General features: G+C 46.2%; 1 long non-coding RNA gene across 1 annotated transcript in view; it reads right to left on the bottom strand.

Annotated features, from left to right (window-relative positions):
* The window catches only part of LOC135401676 (uncharacterized), a 42,427-nt gene extending 35,553 nt beyond the window's left edge, over positions 1 to 6,874 (bottom strand). Inside the window, exon 1 of the long non-coding RNA XR_010424881.1 lies at positions 6,801 to 6,874. This is a non-coding gene — a long non-coding RNA (uncharacterized LOC135401676). The remainder of the gene's footprint in view (positions 1 to 6,800) is intronic.
* Positions 6,875 to 12,894: the final 6,020 nt, after the last annotated feature.

Raw genomic sequence — 12,894 nt, 5'->3', positions numbered from 1 at the left:
CAAGCAGTGTCCTGTTCTTTCATTGCTGTCGCACACTCGAAGGAAGTTGTGAACACAGATCGTTGCCATAATAATTGCTTTCAGGGTTGGTAGGGTTTCAGGGTTGGGCCAGGCTCGGTGTTTCGAAATACTCCCCGTCACTCAGGCGGCCAGATTCCTCAATGTGCACATTTGTAAACTTGTGCTGGGCATCGCACACTGCGAGGAGGATCACGCTGTAGAATTTCTTGTAATTCAAATGTTCAGAGCCGGTCTTGGGCATGTTCTGAATTGAAACATGTTTCCCATCGATAGCGCCCACACACAGTTTGGGAAATTCCACAGTTCATCAAAATCTCTTGCAATCCTCTCCCAAGTTCGCGTAGTTGGAGCCTGTAAGAAAAACACTTGTTGATCTAAAGGACTAATATTGATGCGTGCGTTCCTTTATGCAGACTACATGCCTGAAGGTAGAGGGGCTCCAGAGCATGCCAAAGGGCTTCACAGGTCTCTCGGATGATTCCACTCGTGGTGGATTTTCCAATTCGGTAGTTGAGGGAACAAATATACTGGGATGACCCGTGAGCCAAGTACCTGGTGCACATTCAGTGCTGTGTCAGAGCCGTGTGTGAATCATCTAATTAAGCCCTTACCTCAAAGTGAGTGAGAGCCTCTCAGCAGCAGGGATCGCCCTACGGAAACTTGTGTCAGAGCGTTGGATTCGGGCCTCGATAAGTGCAAGGAGATGGTCAAATCTGTAAAATCAATGCACCTGAGTGAAAGGGAATTCCAAAGTGGTGCTAACTCAAAATGCGCCCCAGGTGCATGACAGCATGTCCGGTAGGCCTGTAACATCCCCACCACATTTAAAGCTGTGTGCTTACCGTTCTTTCGTCATTCGGAAATATCCGAAATGAGTCTTGTCGTCATGTAGGCGCGCTTCTTGAGCTATGTGGTTGAACTCCCCGTGCACGGCACGTTCCTGTAGTATTTGGCGAACACACTGTCGTCGTCGTTTTTTCCTTCTTTTCAGCAGAAGCGCTGCTGCTGCCATTTGAACAACAAGTGGCCAGTTTACGTGCTCCGTATGACGCAGATACGCTTCAATTACCCTCAAAGTTTCGCCGACCACATCAAGTTGTCTGTTCATGGCTGCCTGTGGAATGGAGACGTGGTGGAGTGGAGACGTGATTGGTCAACCACAAGCGTTTGACGTATCAAGAACGCATATGTCTGAACAACGTGTCGTACGATAGCCGCCTTCGCACTGGATCCGCACCGTAACCGCAACGGAGAGAAGTTGTAGTGTGAACCACGCATAAGGTGGTGCAGAAAAACTGCTATCTGCGGTCATAGTGAAAACTGCCGCGTACAGGAGGAGCGGGTTCATGCGCACTCAAAAGCAAACAAACACACTAAGCAAAAAATCAATAAAGGAAAAAGAGCGCGACCCTGAAACTCACGTGGGCAAATGGGTCGGATTCACAAACGCGATCGTAAGTTACGCTAAGATGCGCTAAGACGTCGTAGCCTGCGACGCGCGTACGACGGCGTCGTAAGCGCGATCCACAAAGCTATCGTAGTGGAGAGGGTACCCCCTTTAACGAGGAACAGGAAGTTGCTCGCTTCCTGTCACGTGCACCTCTGAGAGAAACAGCCAAAGGGTGCGAGACTATGTTTTCGCTATGGTAACGATGACGAAAATTTGTAATCGCACCAATAAGAGTCGTCCCGTTAGAAGAAGACGAAGTTGTTCGTCCCCAAATGTTTTGTTACTGCACGTGCTCTCGGGCTTTCGGTAGCCATAATGGATGCCATGCAATCACAGGCGAAACGCGTTCGATGACACAGCAAATATATTCCCAGTATGTTCGTCTCGGGGAGGGGGTGGGTGAGGGTGTTTTGTAAGCGGTGTGTGGCACCCAGTTTTGCAGCCTTTATGGCTTCTTTTGCCTTTGTTGCAGACATTTTGGAGGGGTGTTGGGGGTGTGTTAGCGGGGTGTAGGGGATGCTTGAAAAATCCCTGCGACCCGATTTTACGGAGCACAAAGTTGAAGCATTTGTTGAAGGTCACCAAGCAAAAAAGTGCCTCAATGTCACTTCGGGGATGGTCTCGAACGTTCTGCGGCAAAGTGCAATGCGTGGGCGCGTATTACGGAGTCTTTGTTTGCCGTCTCCAAATCCACCGCTCCCAAATAACGCCGCCATCTTTCTTCGTAAGGCTGCTCGGGAGCTCTCGCAGGATTCCGCCGTAAGGTGCGAAGATTTTGCGCCGCGCGCCCTTCGTGAATCTACACTTCGTCGTAACTTTCCCGTACGACGGAGATACGACAGATTCCGTCGCACGAGCTCTTTGTGAATCCGACCCCTGACCCCTGATACCTATCAGCGGAATTCTTTCGTTGGTAAGACTTGTAACCCTTTCCCCCCTTGTGTGGCGTGACAATGTAACCTCCTTTCTTCGCAGCTTCGCGGTCAAACTAGAGCCGTCAAAAAGAGGCGGAGCCAAAGGCTCATTTCCACGGATTTTCGACGAATTTATTTCGGCAATTGCCATTGCATTACGAGTGGCATTATGTGCTATACTGAGTAAAATGACCATGGGGAGCCGATTTCCACAAAGAAAACGTTAGGTTGCCCTGGGAAATTTCGGAGTTCAATTCAAGAAATTAACTTTCCGTCAATTGAAATGAAATGAAAATGTTACCAATATGTGGGAAAAGTTATTGGCAGAAAAAAATCCCTTGACCGCATGTCTCGCCGGGGCCTACGTTTTTAACTATGAATTTCTATCATGGTTGGTGGACCACCCTGTATAGGACGCATTACACTTTGTGCACAAAGTGTTTATATCACTTTGGTGACCACTGCTTTGTGGCCTTTGAGATGGTTTATGAGACGAGTGATGTCTTGAACAAAGTGGGTGTTTTCAATGACTAACTCTATGCACGAATGGGACATGTTTCCTAGGAACGCAGTGTTCTTGCCCCCCCGCTGAGACGTATACATTAAGTTCCCGACGATGAGGCGCTTGCTAGTGCAGTAAGGTTTATGTACGTACGTAGACAATAGACGACTGTCTGTTTACAAAGATGTGGCGTCCCGAGAAGACCGATTCAGTGTTATATTTTGCTCTGGTTGGCGAGAAACGGGAAAAACACGTCGGTTGATAGGCTGGTGAGGCTGATAGTGCCCACCAGCATGCTTTGCGCGGTGGGGTTACGTAATCAATGACGTAGGACTGCGGGTCGCCTATACAGGGTGTTCCACGAGAGGATGACCACTATATTCCTAAAAGTAGGTTTCATTTCAAAGAAGAAAAAGAAAAGAAAAACAGAAAAAAACTACTTGAAATACACCCAGAGACTTTTACCGCATATTGAGGTCATTTGCATTCCTGTCACGTATTAATTAAGCTAATGTGCATAATTAAACACGAAAAATTGCCAAGCAAAGGCAGCATTTTTCTTCCTGGATTCGGGAGCTCACGACCTTAACACAGTATTTCAATCAAAATCAGGTGTCCCTTTTTTTTTTTCACAAAATTTCTACAAAATTTTGTCAGCCAACAATCAGTCGTTGAAGGAAGCATGCCCCGCCGACATTTGCATTTGCGGAACTCTTATCTGTGCCTTTATCGTGGTGAAAGGGAAAGAGCGACACAGTTTTATTCCGATCGAAGGCCTTTTGTCGCGCAACCCATCATTATCAGTGGCTGGCGATTGACGACAGACACGTTGATAAAGGCGAAAGGTGTGATTGTAGCATGGTTCCTTTTCTTCTTACACGGAAGGGAGGGTATTTGGACGGAGCCAACAGTCCCGCTACGGTTATTTGTACTCAAACGCATTCTAAGCGGTTATCGGGAGCTGGAATAAAGGGTTTCCTAAGACTGTATGCTACGAATTTGAGATTTTGACGCCTACTTAACACTGGAATGCTGTGGAAACCGCGTGTTCTGTTCGTACGAAGCAGCAAGCATCACCAAGGGTGATTCAAGGATTTGCTGCTAGACAGCGGTAGTAACTCCATGATAGGCAAGCCTGAGCGATGGGCAAGACACGTAAAGAAACACAAACACGAAGGCTCAAAATTTTTTAGCCTTCGTGTTTGTGTTTGTTTACGTGTCTTGCCCATCGCTCAGGCTTGCCTATCATGGAATTTATCCACCAGCTAGCCTGCATTTACGCCATTCTGCCGGTAGCAGCTCATTCACGTCTACGCGGCGTTACGCGTGATAATTAAGTTTAAGAGAGGAAAGAATATGTCGCAAAGCATGAAAAGCACACCGAAATATGATAATCGAGGAGCCAAATGCTTGAAGCAAAATTTTGTTGTCACTGTTCACCGTTCGGACATTGCGAGTGCGTGCCCTATTAGTTCAGAGCTTGTGCATTGCTGCAAGTGCATGTATTTGTTTGTATTTGAATATATTTGTATGAATGCATTTGTTTCATCTGCTTTCCGCTCTGTGTATTTCTTTGCGACTGCTCCTCCTCCACTGATTGGATGAAGCTATCCTGACCCTACTGCCCTACTGTTTCCTTACATAATGTTAGATACTAGTGCTTTTGATATCAAAATAAAGGTTCCCTGTATATCGCGTTACGCGATTGAGAGTATATTACTTGACGTGGGCAACATATCCCTGAGTTTGGGGTCAGGACAAAAGGTCGAGCAAACAAGTCTTGCATGATGTAAAACCCCGAGACTAGGGAACACGGAGGGACAGACACAAACACGCCGTTGTAACAAGTCTTGTTCTGTGTTGTTACTTTTTTTGTTCGTCCTCCTGTTTGTCACCCCAAACTCAGGAATATGTTGCCCACGTCAAATTTACACCAGCTCGCTTGCATAATCCTTTTATGCTCAACAGTATATTAGTTGTCGTGTTGTTGGTCACTCGTACAGTGCTGACAATGCAAGGAGTAGATCACTAATTAATGAAAACGTATGATCTTTCTGGTCAGAAAATGGTAGTGTAAGGGCCTTGGGCGAAGACCGAAGAGGCGCCTATCTTGGACATGCATGATGTATCCAAGATAGACGCCTCATCTTCTTTTCAACAAATCAGTCGCAGAGCGATATCATTCGGAATGGGGATTGGCTCGGAGCCTGTTATGTGGTGAAGCTCTAGCTTTAAAAAAAAATCCGTATTACCGACGCGCAGCAACTACGGCTATGAGAGGCGTACAAGCGTGGACAGATGGGAAAAGAACAGCAGGAAAGAGTTGGGAACAGACGGGTTAGTATACGTCCTGGGCCGGCTTCTGGGGGAACTGTGCCGACATTCGCCTGCAGAATCTGCTGGAAAACCTAGGGAAACCTCAGACAGCACAGCCACTGCTGGCATTCGAACCTGCGTCGCCTTCCTGTCCCGGCACGGAAGGCGATCATCCTAACCACTACACCGTGCGAGCTGGTAACTTGTTTTAACAGTGCAGTGTCTGCATTAGGAAGAAATGCGTCTGGAGTCCTATGTGAGATATCATTAGGTGCAGCGAGAAATGAAAAACTATGACGATTATTATGCTTTGCTACATGCGCATTCGTAGTACAGAATAACACTGTTTATAGCCGTCTCTCATTGCCAGCACTGGACAGCTGCTGCGACCTTCTTTAAAGTGACAGTCCGGGACAACCTGGTGACCTTTTCAAATAAATTTTGTCCGACTGCTACGTAAGCTTACATGTTGTGCGCAAAATTTCACCTTTCAAAATGAGGTGGTTTTCGAGAACACCAATAAAAATAATTCCGCTGCCGACATGCGATTTTGGTCTTCTCTCTCGCATACTCCTCTCCCGAAGAACCCTTTATGTCCCTATATCCCTCACGTGAATATGTAAGTGCACGAGTGTATTTATTCCATCCACAAAACTCTGCCCGCAGTTAGCAGAGTTGCGTCCTACATATCTAGTGAACTGAAGAAAAAAAAGTTCTCTATGATGTAATTATCTTTTGGAAGAGATGGAGGAATGTAATTGCAAAAGCATGATCACCTTTATGGAACTACCTAGAACTGCATGTATCAGGTAAATTCTGCCGCAGTAATATGAAAAGAAATAAGAGAAGAAGAGACGACGAATTACAGCGTTTACGTGCGTTTTTACTTTCTCCCTCTCGTGGTCCCATTGCGCTGCCAGATTTATGGTCCCCTAAAGGGGGCGGCATATCAGAATGCTGTTTCTATTGGGGCTAAACAAAAACGGATGTAGTTCGTTACCAGGACCACTGCGTTTTTGTAACGAAAGAAAATACTAGGTAAATCATATGTTTTTACCTGAAGCAGGAGCAAATTAGGAACGAAATTAAACAGGAATGTCCCTTGTATATTGCGTGAAACGTATAAAAATTTAATTTTATCGCCCGCCTCTGGAAGGCGATCCGCCATCTTTACTCAGGACCTTCTGACCTAACCCGATGCACAGTCTCGACGCCTGCACCGCCTAGGGCGTGCCTGGGGGGGGGGGGGCAGACCCACCCCCAATCTGTAGGACCTAATCTAGACTAACCTCACTAAAGTGAGGTGATTTAGCACAATTCAACGACCCTATACCTCTTGCAAGATGGCAAGTTTCGAGCCTGTTAGGCTTAGCATTCCCGTGTTTCTCCTGCGCTAAAAGTGGATCAGATGGGGTTGTTGAAATGCATATAAAAAAAACTTCTAGTCCACAAAATTTTATAATTCTTATATTTTTAGATTCAGTATATGACCTCCTTCCACTTCTATGAAATATTTACCTTCCAAACGCTTTCACAAATTTTTAAAAACGAGTGGTCCCGGTAACGAACTACAGCCACAAAAAATACCAACACCTACCCTTCTCGACGCTTCGCTGCGCGATGGTTCAGCGTTGGCACCGCCGTCGGATTCCGAGAACGTGGACGGAACAGCGTCCGATCTGAGCCCTCGTCGTCGTCTCTTTCCTAGCTGAGAAAGTCCAAACTCTGCTTTAAGTCTCTCAGCGATATTGGCCACAGAAAAACTGTCCTTGCTGAAATGATCAGAGAAGACTTTACTGGACGCAGTAGGCTCCCAGCCGGGCCGACACAGTTTCGATATCAACAGCGCTTTCAAACGGTAACACTTGGTAAACTCGAAGAATGACATTCCAGAAGCATTCCCACGATTGTTCCCACGGTGCACGGAGCAGCGCGCGTATCTTCCCATCGATAACAATCGTGGGAAGCATTTAACAGAAAGCTACCGCAAAGTTTCGGATCACACTAGCGGACAGACCCTATTACGCAACAACTGTCGCGCAAACAGGCAAACGGAAGTGACGTACGTGACGTACTGTTGCACTTATGTACGTCACGGGAGAGCTCGAAGCGGCCTTTACTCGGGGCTAACCGCGGCATTCAAAAAATCGATTATAAATCGCACAATACGATTTCTTCCAAAATATTTTGCATGGTGGTTTTGTGGAGCATTAGACACCATAAGACGGTGTTTCCTAGATACGTGTTTCAGACCAGACAGCCCTTTAAGTACCGACACCGTCGATACCTCTATGTAAAGTGATTTCCCAAAATGTATTATATACATTATACTACCGACATAGAACTGTGTTCATGTGATTGTGCATTACAGCAGTGATAACGAGGGAGACGGGACGCAAGATGAAAGGAGATACTGCTGACAGCCAACGACATATGTATAGATTGACTCATCCTGACCTAGAATCATCTCTAAAACACCCTAGTGCGAGGACGGAAAAGAGGACGGACACATAGGCACTCAACTGACAACTATGTTTTGTTTTGGAACAAAGGTTGGGCATCCTTTGAACATCGTACCACACCCACCACAAAGGTTGCTTTTAACCTTCACACACCCTCGCCCTCTTCACGCGTCGGATACTTGTGTGACCCGCTTTTCTTTTTCCGCCAATACATTTTTGTAATACTTGCGATTTTTGTGATATTATTTGCAGTATTATTATTTTTAAGTCAGAATGTTACACCAAACAGCCCAATCTATAACGTTATTTGTCAGTTTGACTCATCGCCTAGCAGTCAGCCCATCGTCGGAACCAAGAATAATGCGTACCCGGGCCGGCGTACTAAACTGGGCACGTGGAGGTCCAATCCTCCACAGGGAACATGCTCTGAGTACATAGTCGTACATAGTGCACTTACGCCTGCATGGAACGCAGAACGACGACCAACGGGAATTCCAAAATTCACTCTGGTATGCAGCTTTACATGCTTGCCTCGCGGTAACAAATTGTGTATATGGCAACGCTTAAACACTACCACGTGCTGCTATTTCTGTAATAATTTCTCGGTTTCCCTCGAAAAGAAACCACGCTCAACAGGCTCAAAGAAAATATCTTCATTTTGTAAAGATGCTTGAACGGGAGGAAAAGATGCACGCGCCGTGGCACTCACGGATAAGAAACAAGTAGAAACATACTGCGCTGAAACCGCTGAAGTCAAGACTGCATCAGGAGTACATATTTTTCGTTTCCCGGAACGCAACCGTTGGCAGCCACCAGAGGAATTCAAAAAGATCTGAAGGGTCTCGATATACACTGCTCATGAGTTCCTACAAAAACAGTCGCGCTTCTACGCATGTAGTACCTGCAAATAGAGAATATCTCGAAATTTGAAGCCTGTGTTCAAGGGCTTTTGATGTAACGCTTTTCGATTATCGTGTATGCTTCTTTGATCATACGTTGACCATTCCAACATGATGCCTTTACTCACACAATAAGAGAAAGGAAATAGAAAGAACAAGCACTCGGACGACCATGTGCCCTGGTGTAGGATTTTCGTTCGAGAATATAGGAACAAGTAGAGGAGAATTGTGTCTTTGCTATGCCCCCCCCCCCCAATCAAACCGGATGGAACTTTTTTTATTTTTTCTCTTCCTTTTTTTACAGCTTAACGCGAGGGTGTATTCTCCCTCTGACGAGTATTTGCGTGTGTAGTCTCTCCGTCCATTCGACTCTACGGTCAGTAATAAGGAACTGCAAACAGTATGGCACATTAACCGCAATCACACATAAAACGAATTCTTCATAAGGAATCCATAATCTTTTCGTTTCCCAACGTGGTCGGCAAAAGTGACTCTACTCCTTACGGGCCATTAATGCATGCAAACTATGAAGTCCCAGTCTTGAACCTAAGCCTGGGAGTGACGGTGAATACGCTCGTTTCGTGAATATGCGATAGTATTTTCCCCTGTGTCTCTAAGAAAGCACTTATGACACGAAATCTGTTCGTTTGCGTATTGATTGCCGTCATCTGTCGGCGATGTTATTTGTACTTAATCCATACCCAACGTCGGCACTATTGCGCAGCATAACGTAACGGAAGACACGATATTGCGAAGCAGATACTTGGGCGCGCATATGTCCACATGTTTATAGATTAGGATATTCCTAATGCTTTTATTATTCCTCTTCTCTCTTCGACCTTTCCCCCGAAACGTACGTCGAGCCAGGGTGTCGAACCGAAACGTTTTTCGTTCCGGTTTTCGTTCCGGTTACATCATAAACGATCCGGTACCGGTTCTGCTCCGGAGCAAAAAAATAACGGTTCATACCGGTTTTTAACCGGTTCCGCTTCTGCTGGGAATATTTATCCTCACAAAAAAAAATCAATGTTACAAAATGTAAACCAGTTTATTCCGCATACATGGTATTTAATATTAATAGACAGCTGTGAAATTGGTAGCTCCTGGTTCCTGTAGGTTACTGTCTGTTCAAATAGGCTTTCTCCTTTCTTGAAGCACATGCTACAAACGGACTTGTTTGTCGTGATGTCATACGTAAAGTACTTTCTTGCTGGGTTGGAGCGATCGCGTCCCATCCGAATGTCTGTTGCTACTGTCTAGCCAGCAAGCACCGCCGCACGAGTACGACGCAAATCGAGGAACACCTTCACTCACAAACGCGCTCGACGGGTCCGTTTTATTTTCTTTGTGTTCTGTCCACAAAAGAGTTGCCACTTCTCACGGGCTTGCCCTCGCGTATACGTAAATGTATTCAACTTAGCTGTTCTCAAACAAGGGACGCGTTTCACGACATTACATATAAAGAAGCCGTTATGCAGCCCCCTTGGGTCGCTGTTTAGTTGAGGAGAGTTTGCGGGGATCAAATTAGAACGAACAGTACGGCACATTGGTAGAGAGTCACATGTACCTCAAGCCTGTGTGCGTGCGCGAACGATAAACCATTACAAAGGGAGCCTAAGGGTCATAGTATACCGACATACATTCCACCGTAACCGTAACCCTCGTATGTAGGGATATCGCGAACCTTTTTCGAACCGCGAAGTTCGATGTCGAACCTAGGGGTTCGAATAGTTTGACGAACCTTCGAACTTTTCAACAGGTTCGCGGAGGTCCGCAAAGTCCGACTTATTTTTTACAGGCAAAGCATTGGCTTTTTTTTTCTTGCTTCCTTTGACCTCCTGGTGTCGTTGAAAAATCGAAATACATGTAGGGCTTCAGAAGTAGTTGGATCACGGCTCACCGGGAAGGCCATTCCATAGCAGTTTGCACTAACTCTGAGGAGGGTAAGAATTTGACACTACACAAAACGGAATCAAAAGTATTCTATATGTGAGCTATTGGGGCGAAATACTGAGACTGACATCGCACATGCCACTCAAGAAACACAAACGGCAAGGAGCAAGCAGTCACGCCATGCAATAGGCAAAAGATGGTGCCGCAATCTCAAAGATGGAATAAAAACATTTCAGTTACGTCTTCGTACATATAAATTGTACATTACAATGCATATAGGTACAGAACGAGGTACGCTTCAGGACTCAGGGTGCGGCGCAACACTTGACGTTGATGGCAATTGCAAACAGTCTGCGACGCGTATGTTTTATGTCATGCTATGTGTGCACTATATGATTCCTGAGCTAGAAACGTTTTTCTCTTTTTCTCGTGTTCCTAAAGTGATAATAATTTAAGTAACAATTATTTGCAAAGCGATTTCTTCAGTCATTGAAAATTCTATGGAAGGTGCGCATGCGCAGACCAGTCGAACTTTATTCGAACTGTTCGACGAACTTTTCAAAAAAGTTCGTTTTTCTTCGAACCTGTGCGAACTCGAACCGCGGCCGGTTCGCGACATCCCTACTCGTATGGTACCCATGACATGACTTCAGAGCACACGACCTCTGTTTCATTCGCCTATCCATAGTCCAAACCGGCGAAATTTCATTTTGGACCGAAAACCGTTAAATATATTTTTCGGTTTCCCTCCTGAGCGAAAAAAACGCATACGGTTTCGATTCCGTTCCGGTTCGCACCAAAATAGCGGTTTTTTTCGGTTTTCGGTTCCGGTTTTCGGTTCGCTCCGACACCTTGCGTCGAGCTCCTGTTCACACGCAAGGCCATGACAAATTTCCCTCTGTGGGTCGCTCCCATGAATCTTGAACCTGTACGTTTCCAAAGCTTCCTTTGCGTGGTCATGAACTCGAATTTACGCTGGATCCGAGTTTCCGCGTCCGGATCGTATCGTTACGGAGTTACATAATGCGGATCCGGATGTCACGAAACACCTCTCGTCAAGATACTGCATGAATTAATAGGATACGACTCAATGTGGCTTTTACAGCTCTGCTACCGCTTGCGACAGGTTGACCCTCCAAGATGCAGTCACTGAGGTCATCTGGAAGATCTAGAGCCCATCCTTCTCCATCGACCGCACTACAGATCTTTCAGAACCACACTTTCAGTGTCTCTAGATGAGCTCGACGCTCACCCTCTCACTATGTCAAAATTGCTTGGTTCATGGCGAAATCCAGCCCACTAACGCTCTACCGTAAAATCATTTCTAAGCGTTTTGGACACCGTTAAACTTCGTTCCTCACCCTGAGGCGATACTCACTGTTATATTTCACAACATTACCACCAGCAATGGGGTGGGGTATCGCCCCTGGTGATGGAACTCCCCAACCATCGTCATCAACATAAAGTTTGTTGTTGTTTTCTCTTGCCGATTCGTTTTCCTTCCCAACTCAGTGTTCATGTTGAGATACTGAAGAGCGCAAGGAAGCCTCTGTTCGAAGTAGAACCTGTTCTCGCTGTGCAATCATCATCGTCATCATCTTGCTGTGGGCATTATTCCGGAATATCTCTCCGTCGACAACTGTCCGTTCAAGGAGCAAGGAAGTGTAGCATTGCTCGAAACCCTGTTTCAGCCATCAGGCACACTATCACGATCTACCATGCAGAGTATTCTCGCTCTGCGACATCTCATCACTTCGCAATTAGATTTACAAAACCGCCATGAAAAAGAAATGAGAGAGAAACAGCCAATGAGCGACTTGAAGCGGCCTTAGTGGCTCAGCCCAGTGTCCTGAGGTGACGTAATCAGGTCCTAGAGTAGAGCATCACCGTGAGGAGCACCTGCCAGGACACATTTCTCACCCAAAGTTCGCATGCTACGGATGTGGAGTGGCGTACTTGCAGGGGACTGTCTACGTCACGGAGAGATGGGAGCACCACCCCGTCTTTCTGAAGGTGTTGAGGGGTGAAGTTGAGAGGTATAGGGAGGGTGTAGATCAAAGACATCGTGCGCGGTTTACAGGCATCTACTTTTGCCGCCCGCAAGCGACGTCGTGTCCGGCGTCATCATGTGGGAACTAGACATTATTTATACTGCAAGCGCTGAAACGTCAACGGGGTCACGTTGTTTCTGGAAATAGCTACAGGCTAACTCCATCGTGAGGAAAAATGAGTGATGGGTGACACAGAAAAAGAAAATTTGGGTTTGTCCACCCCCGTCTTCGTCATATTATCTGCAAGCTGACCTTTGAACGCAGGCGTAAGAGTGAATGGGTTGGTGGTGATGAAGTTAGTCATCTGCGCGCTCTATGTATCTGAGGGCTTTGGGACATTTTGACAGATATGGGGGGGGGGGGGGTTCATTGTACAGCATGCCCTG

This window comes from Ornithodoros turicata, chromosome 1, assembly GCF_037126465.1.
Source record: "Ornithodoros turicata isolate Travis chromosome 1, ASM3712646v1, whole genome shotgun sequence".
Lineage (NCBI taxonomy): Eukaryota > Metazoa > Arthropoda > Arachnida > Ixodida > Argasidae > Ornithodoros > Ornithodoros turicata.
Note: the sequence above shows the minus strand (reverse complement) of the source record. Positions and strands in the feature narration are given on the sequence as shown.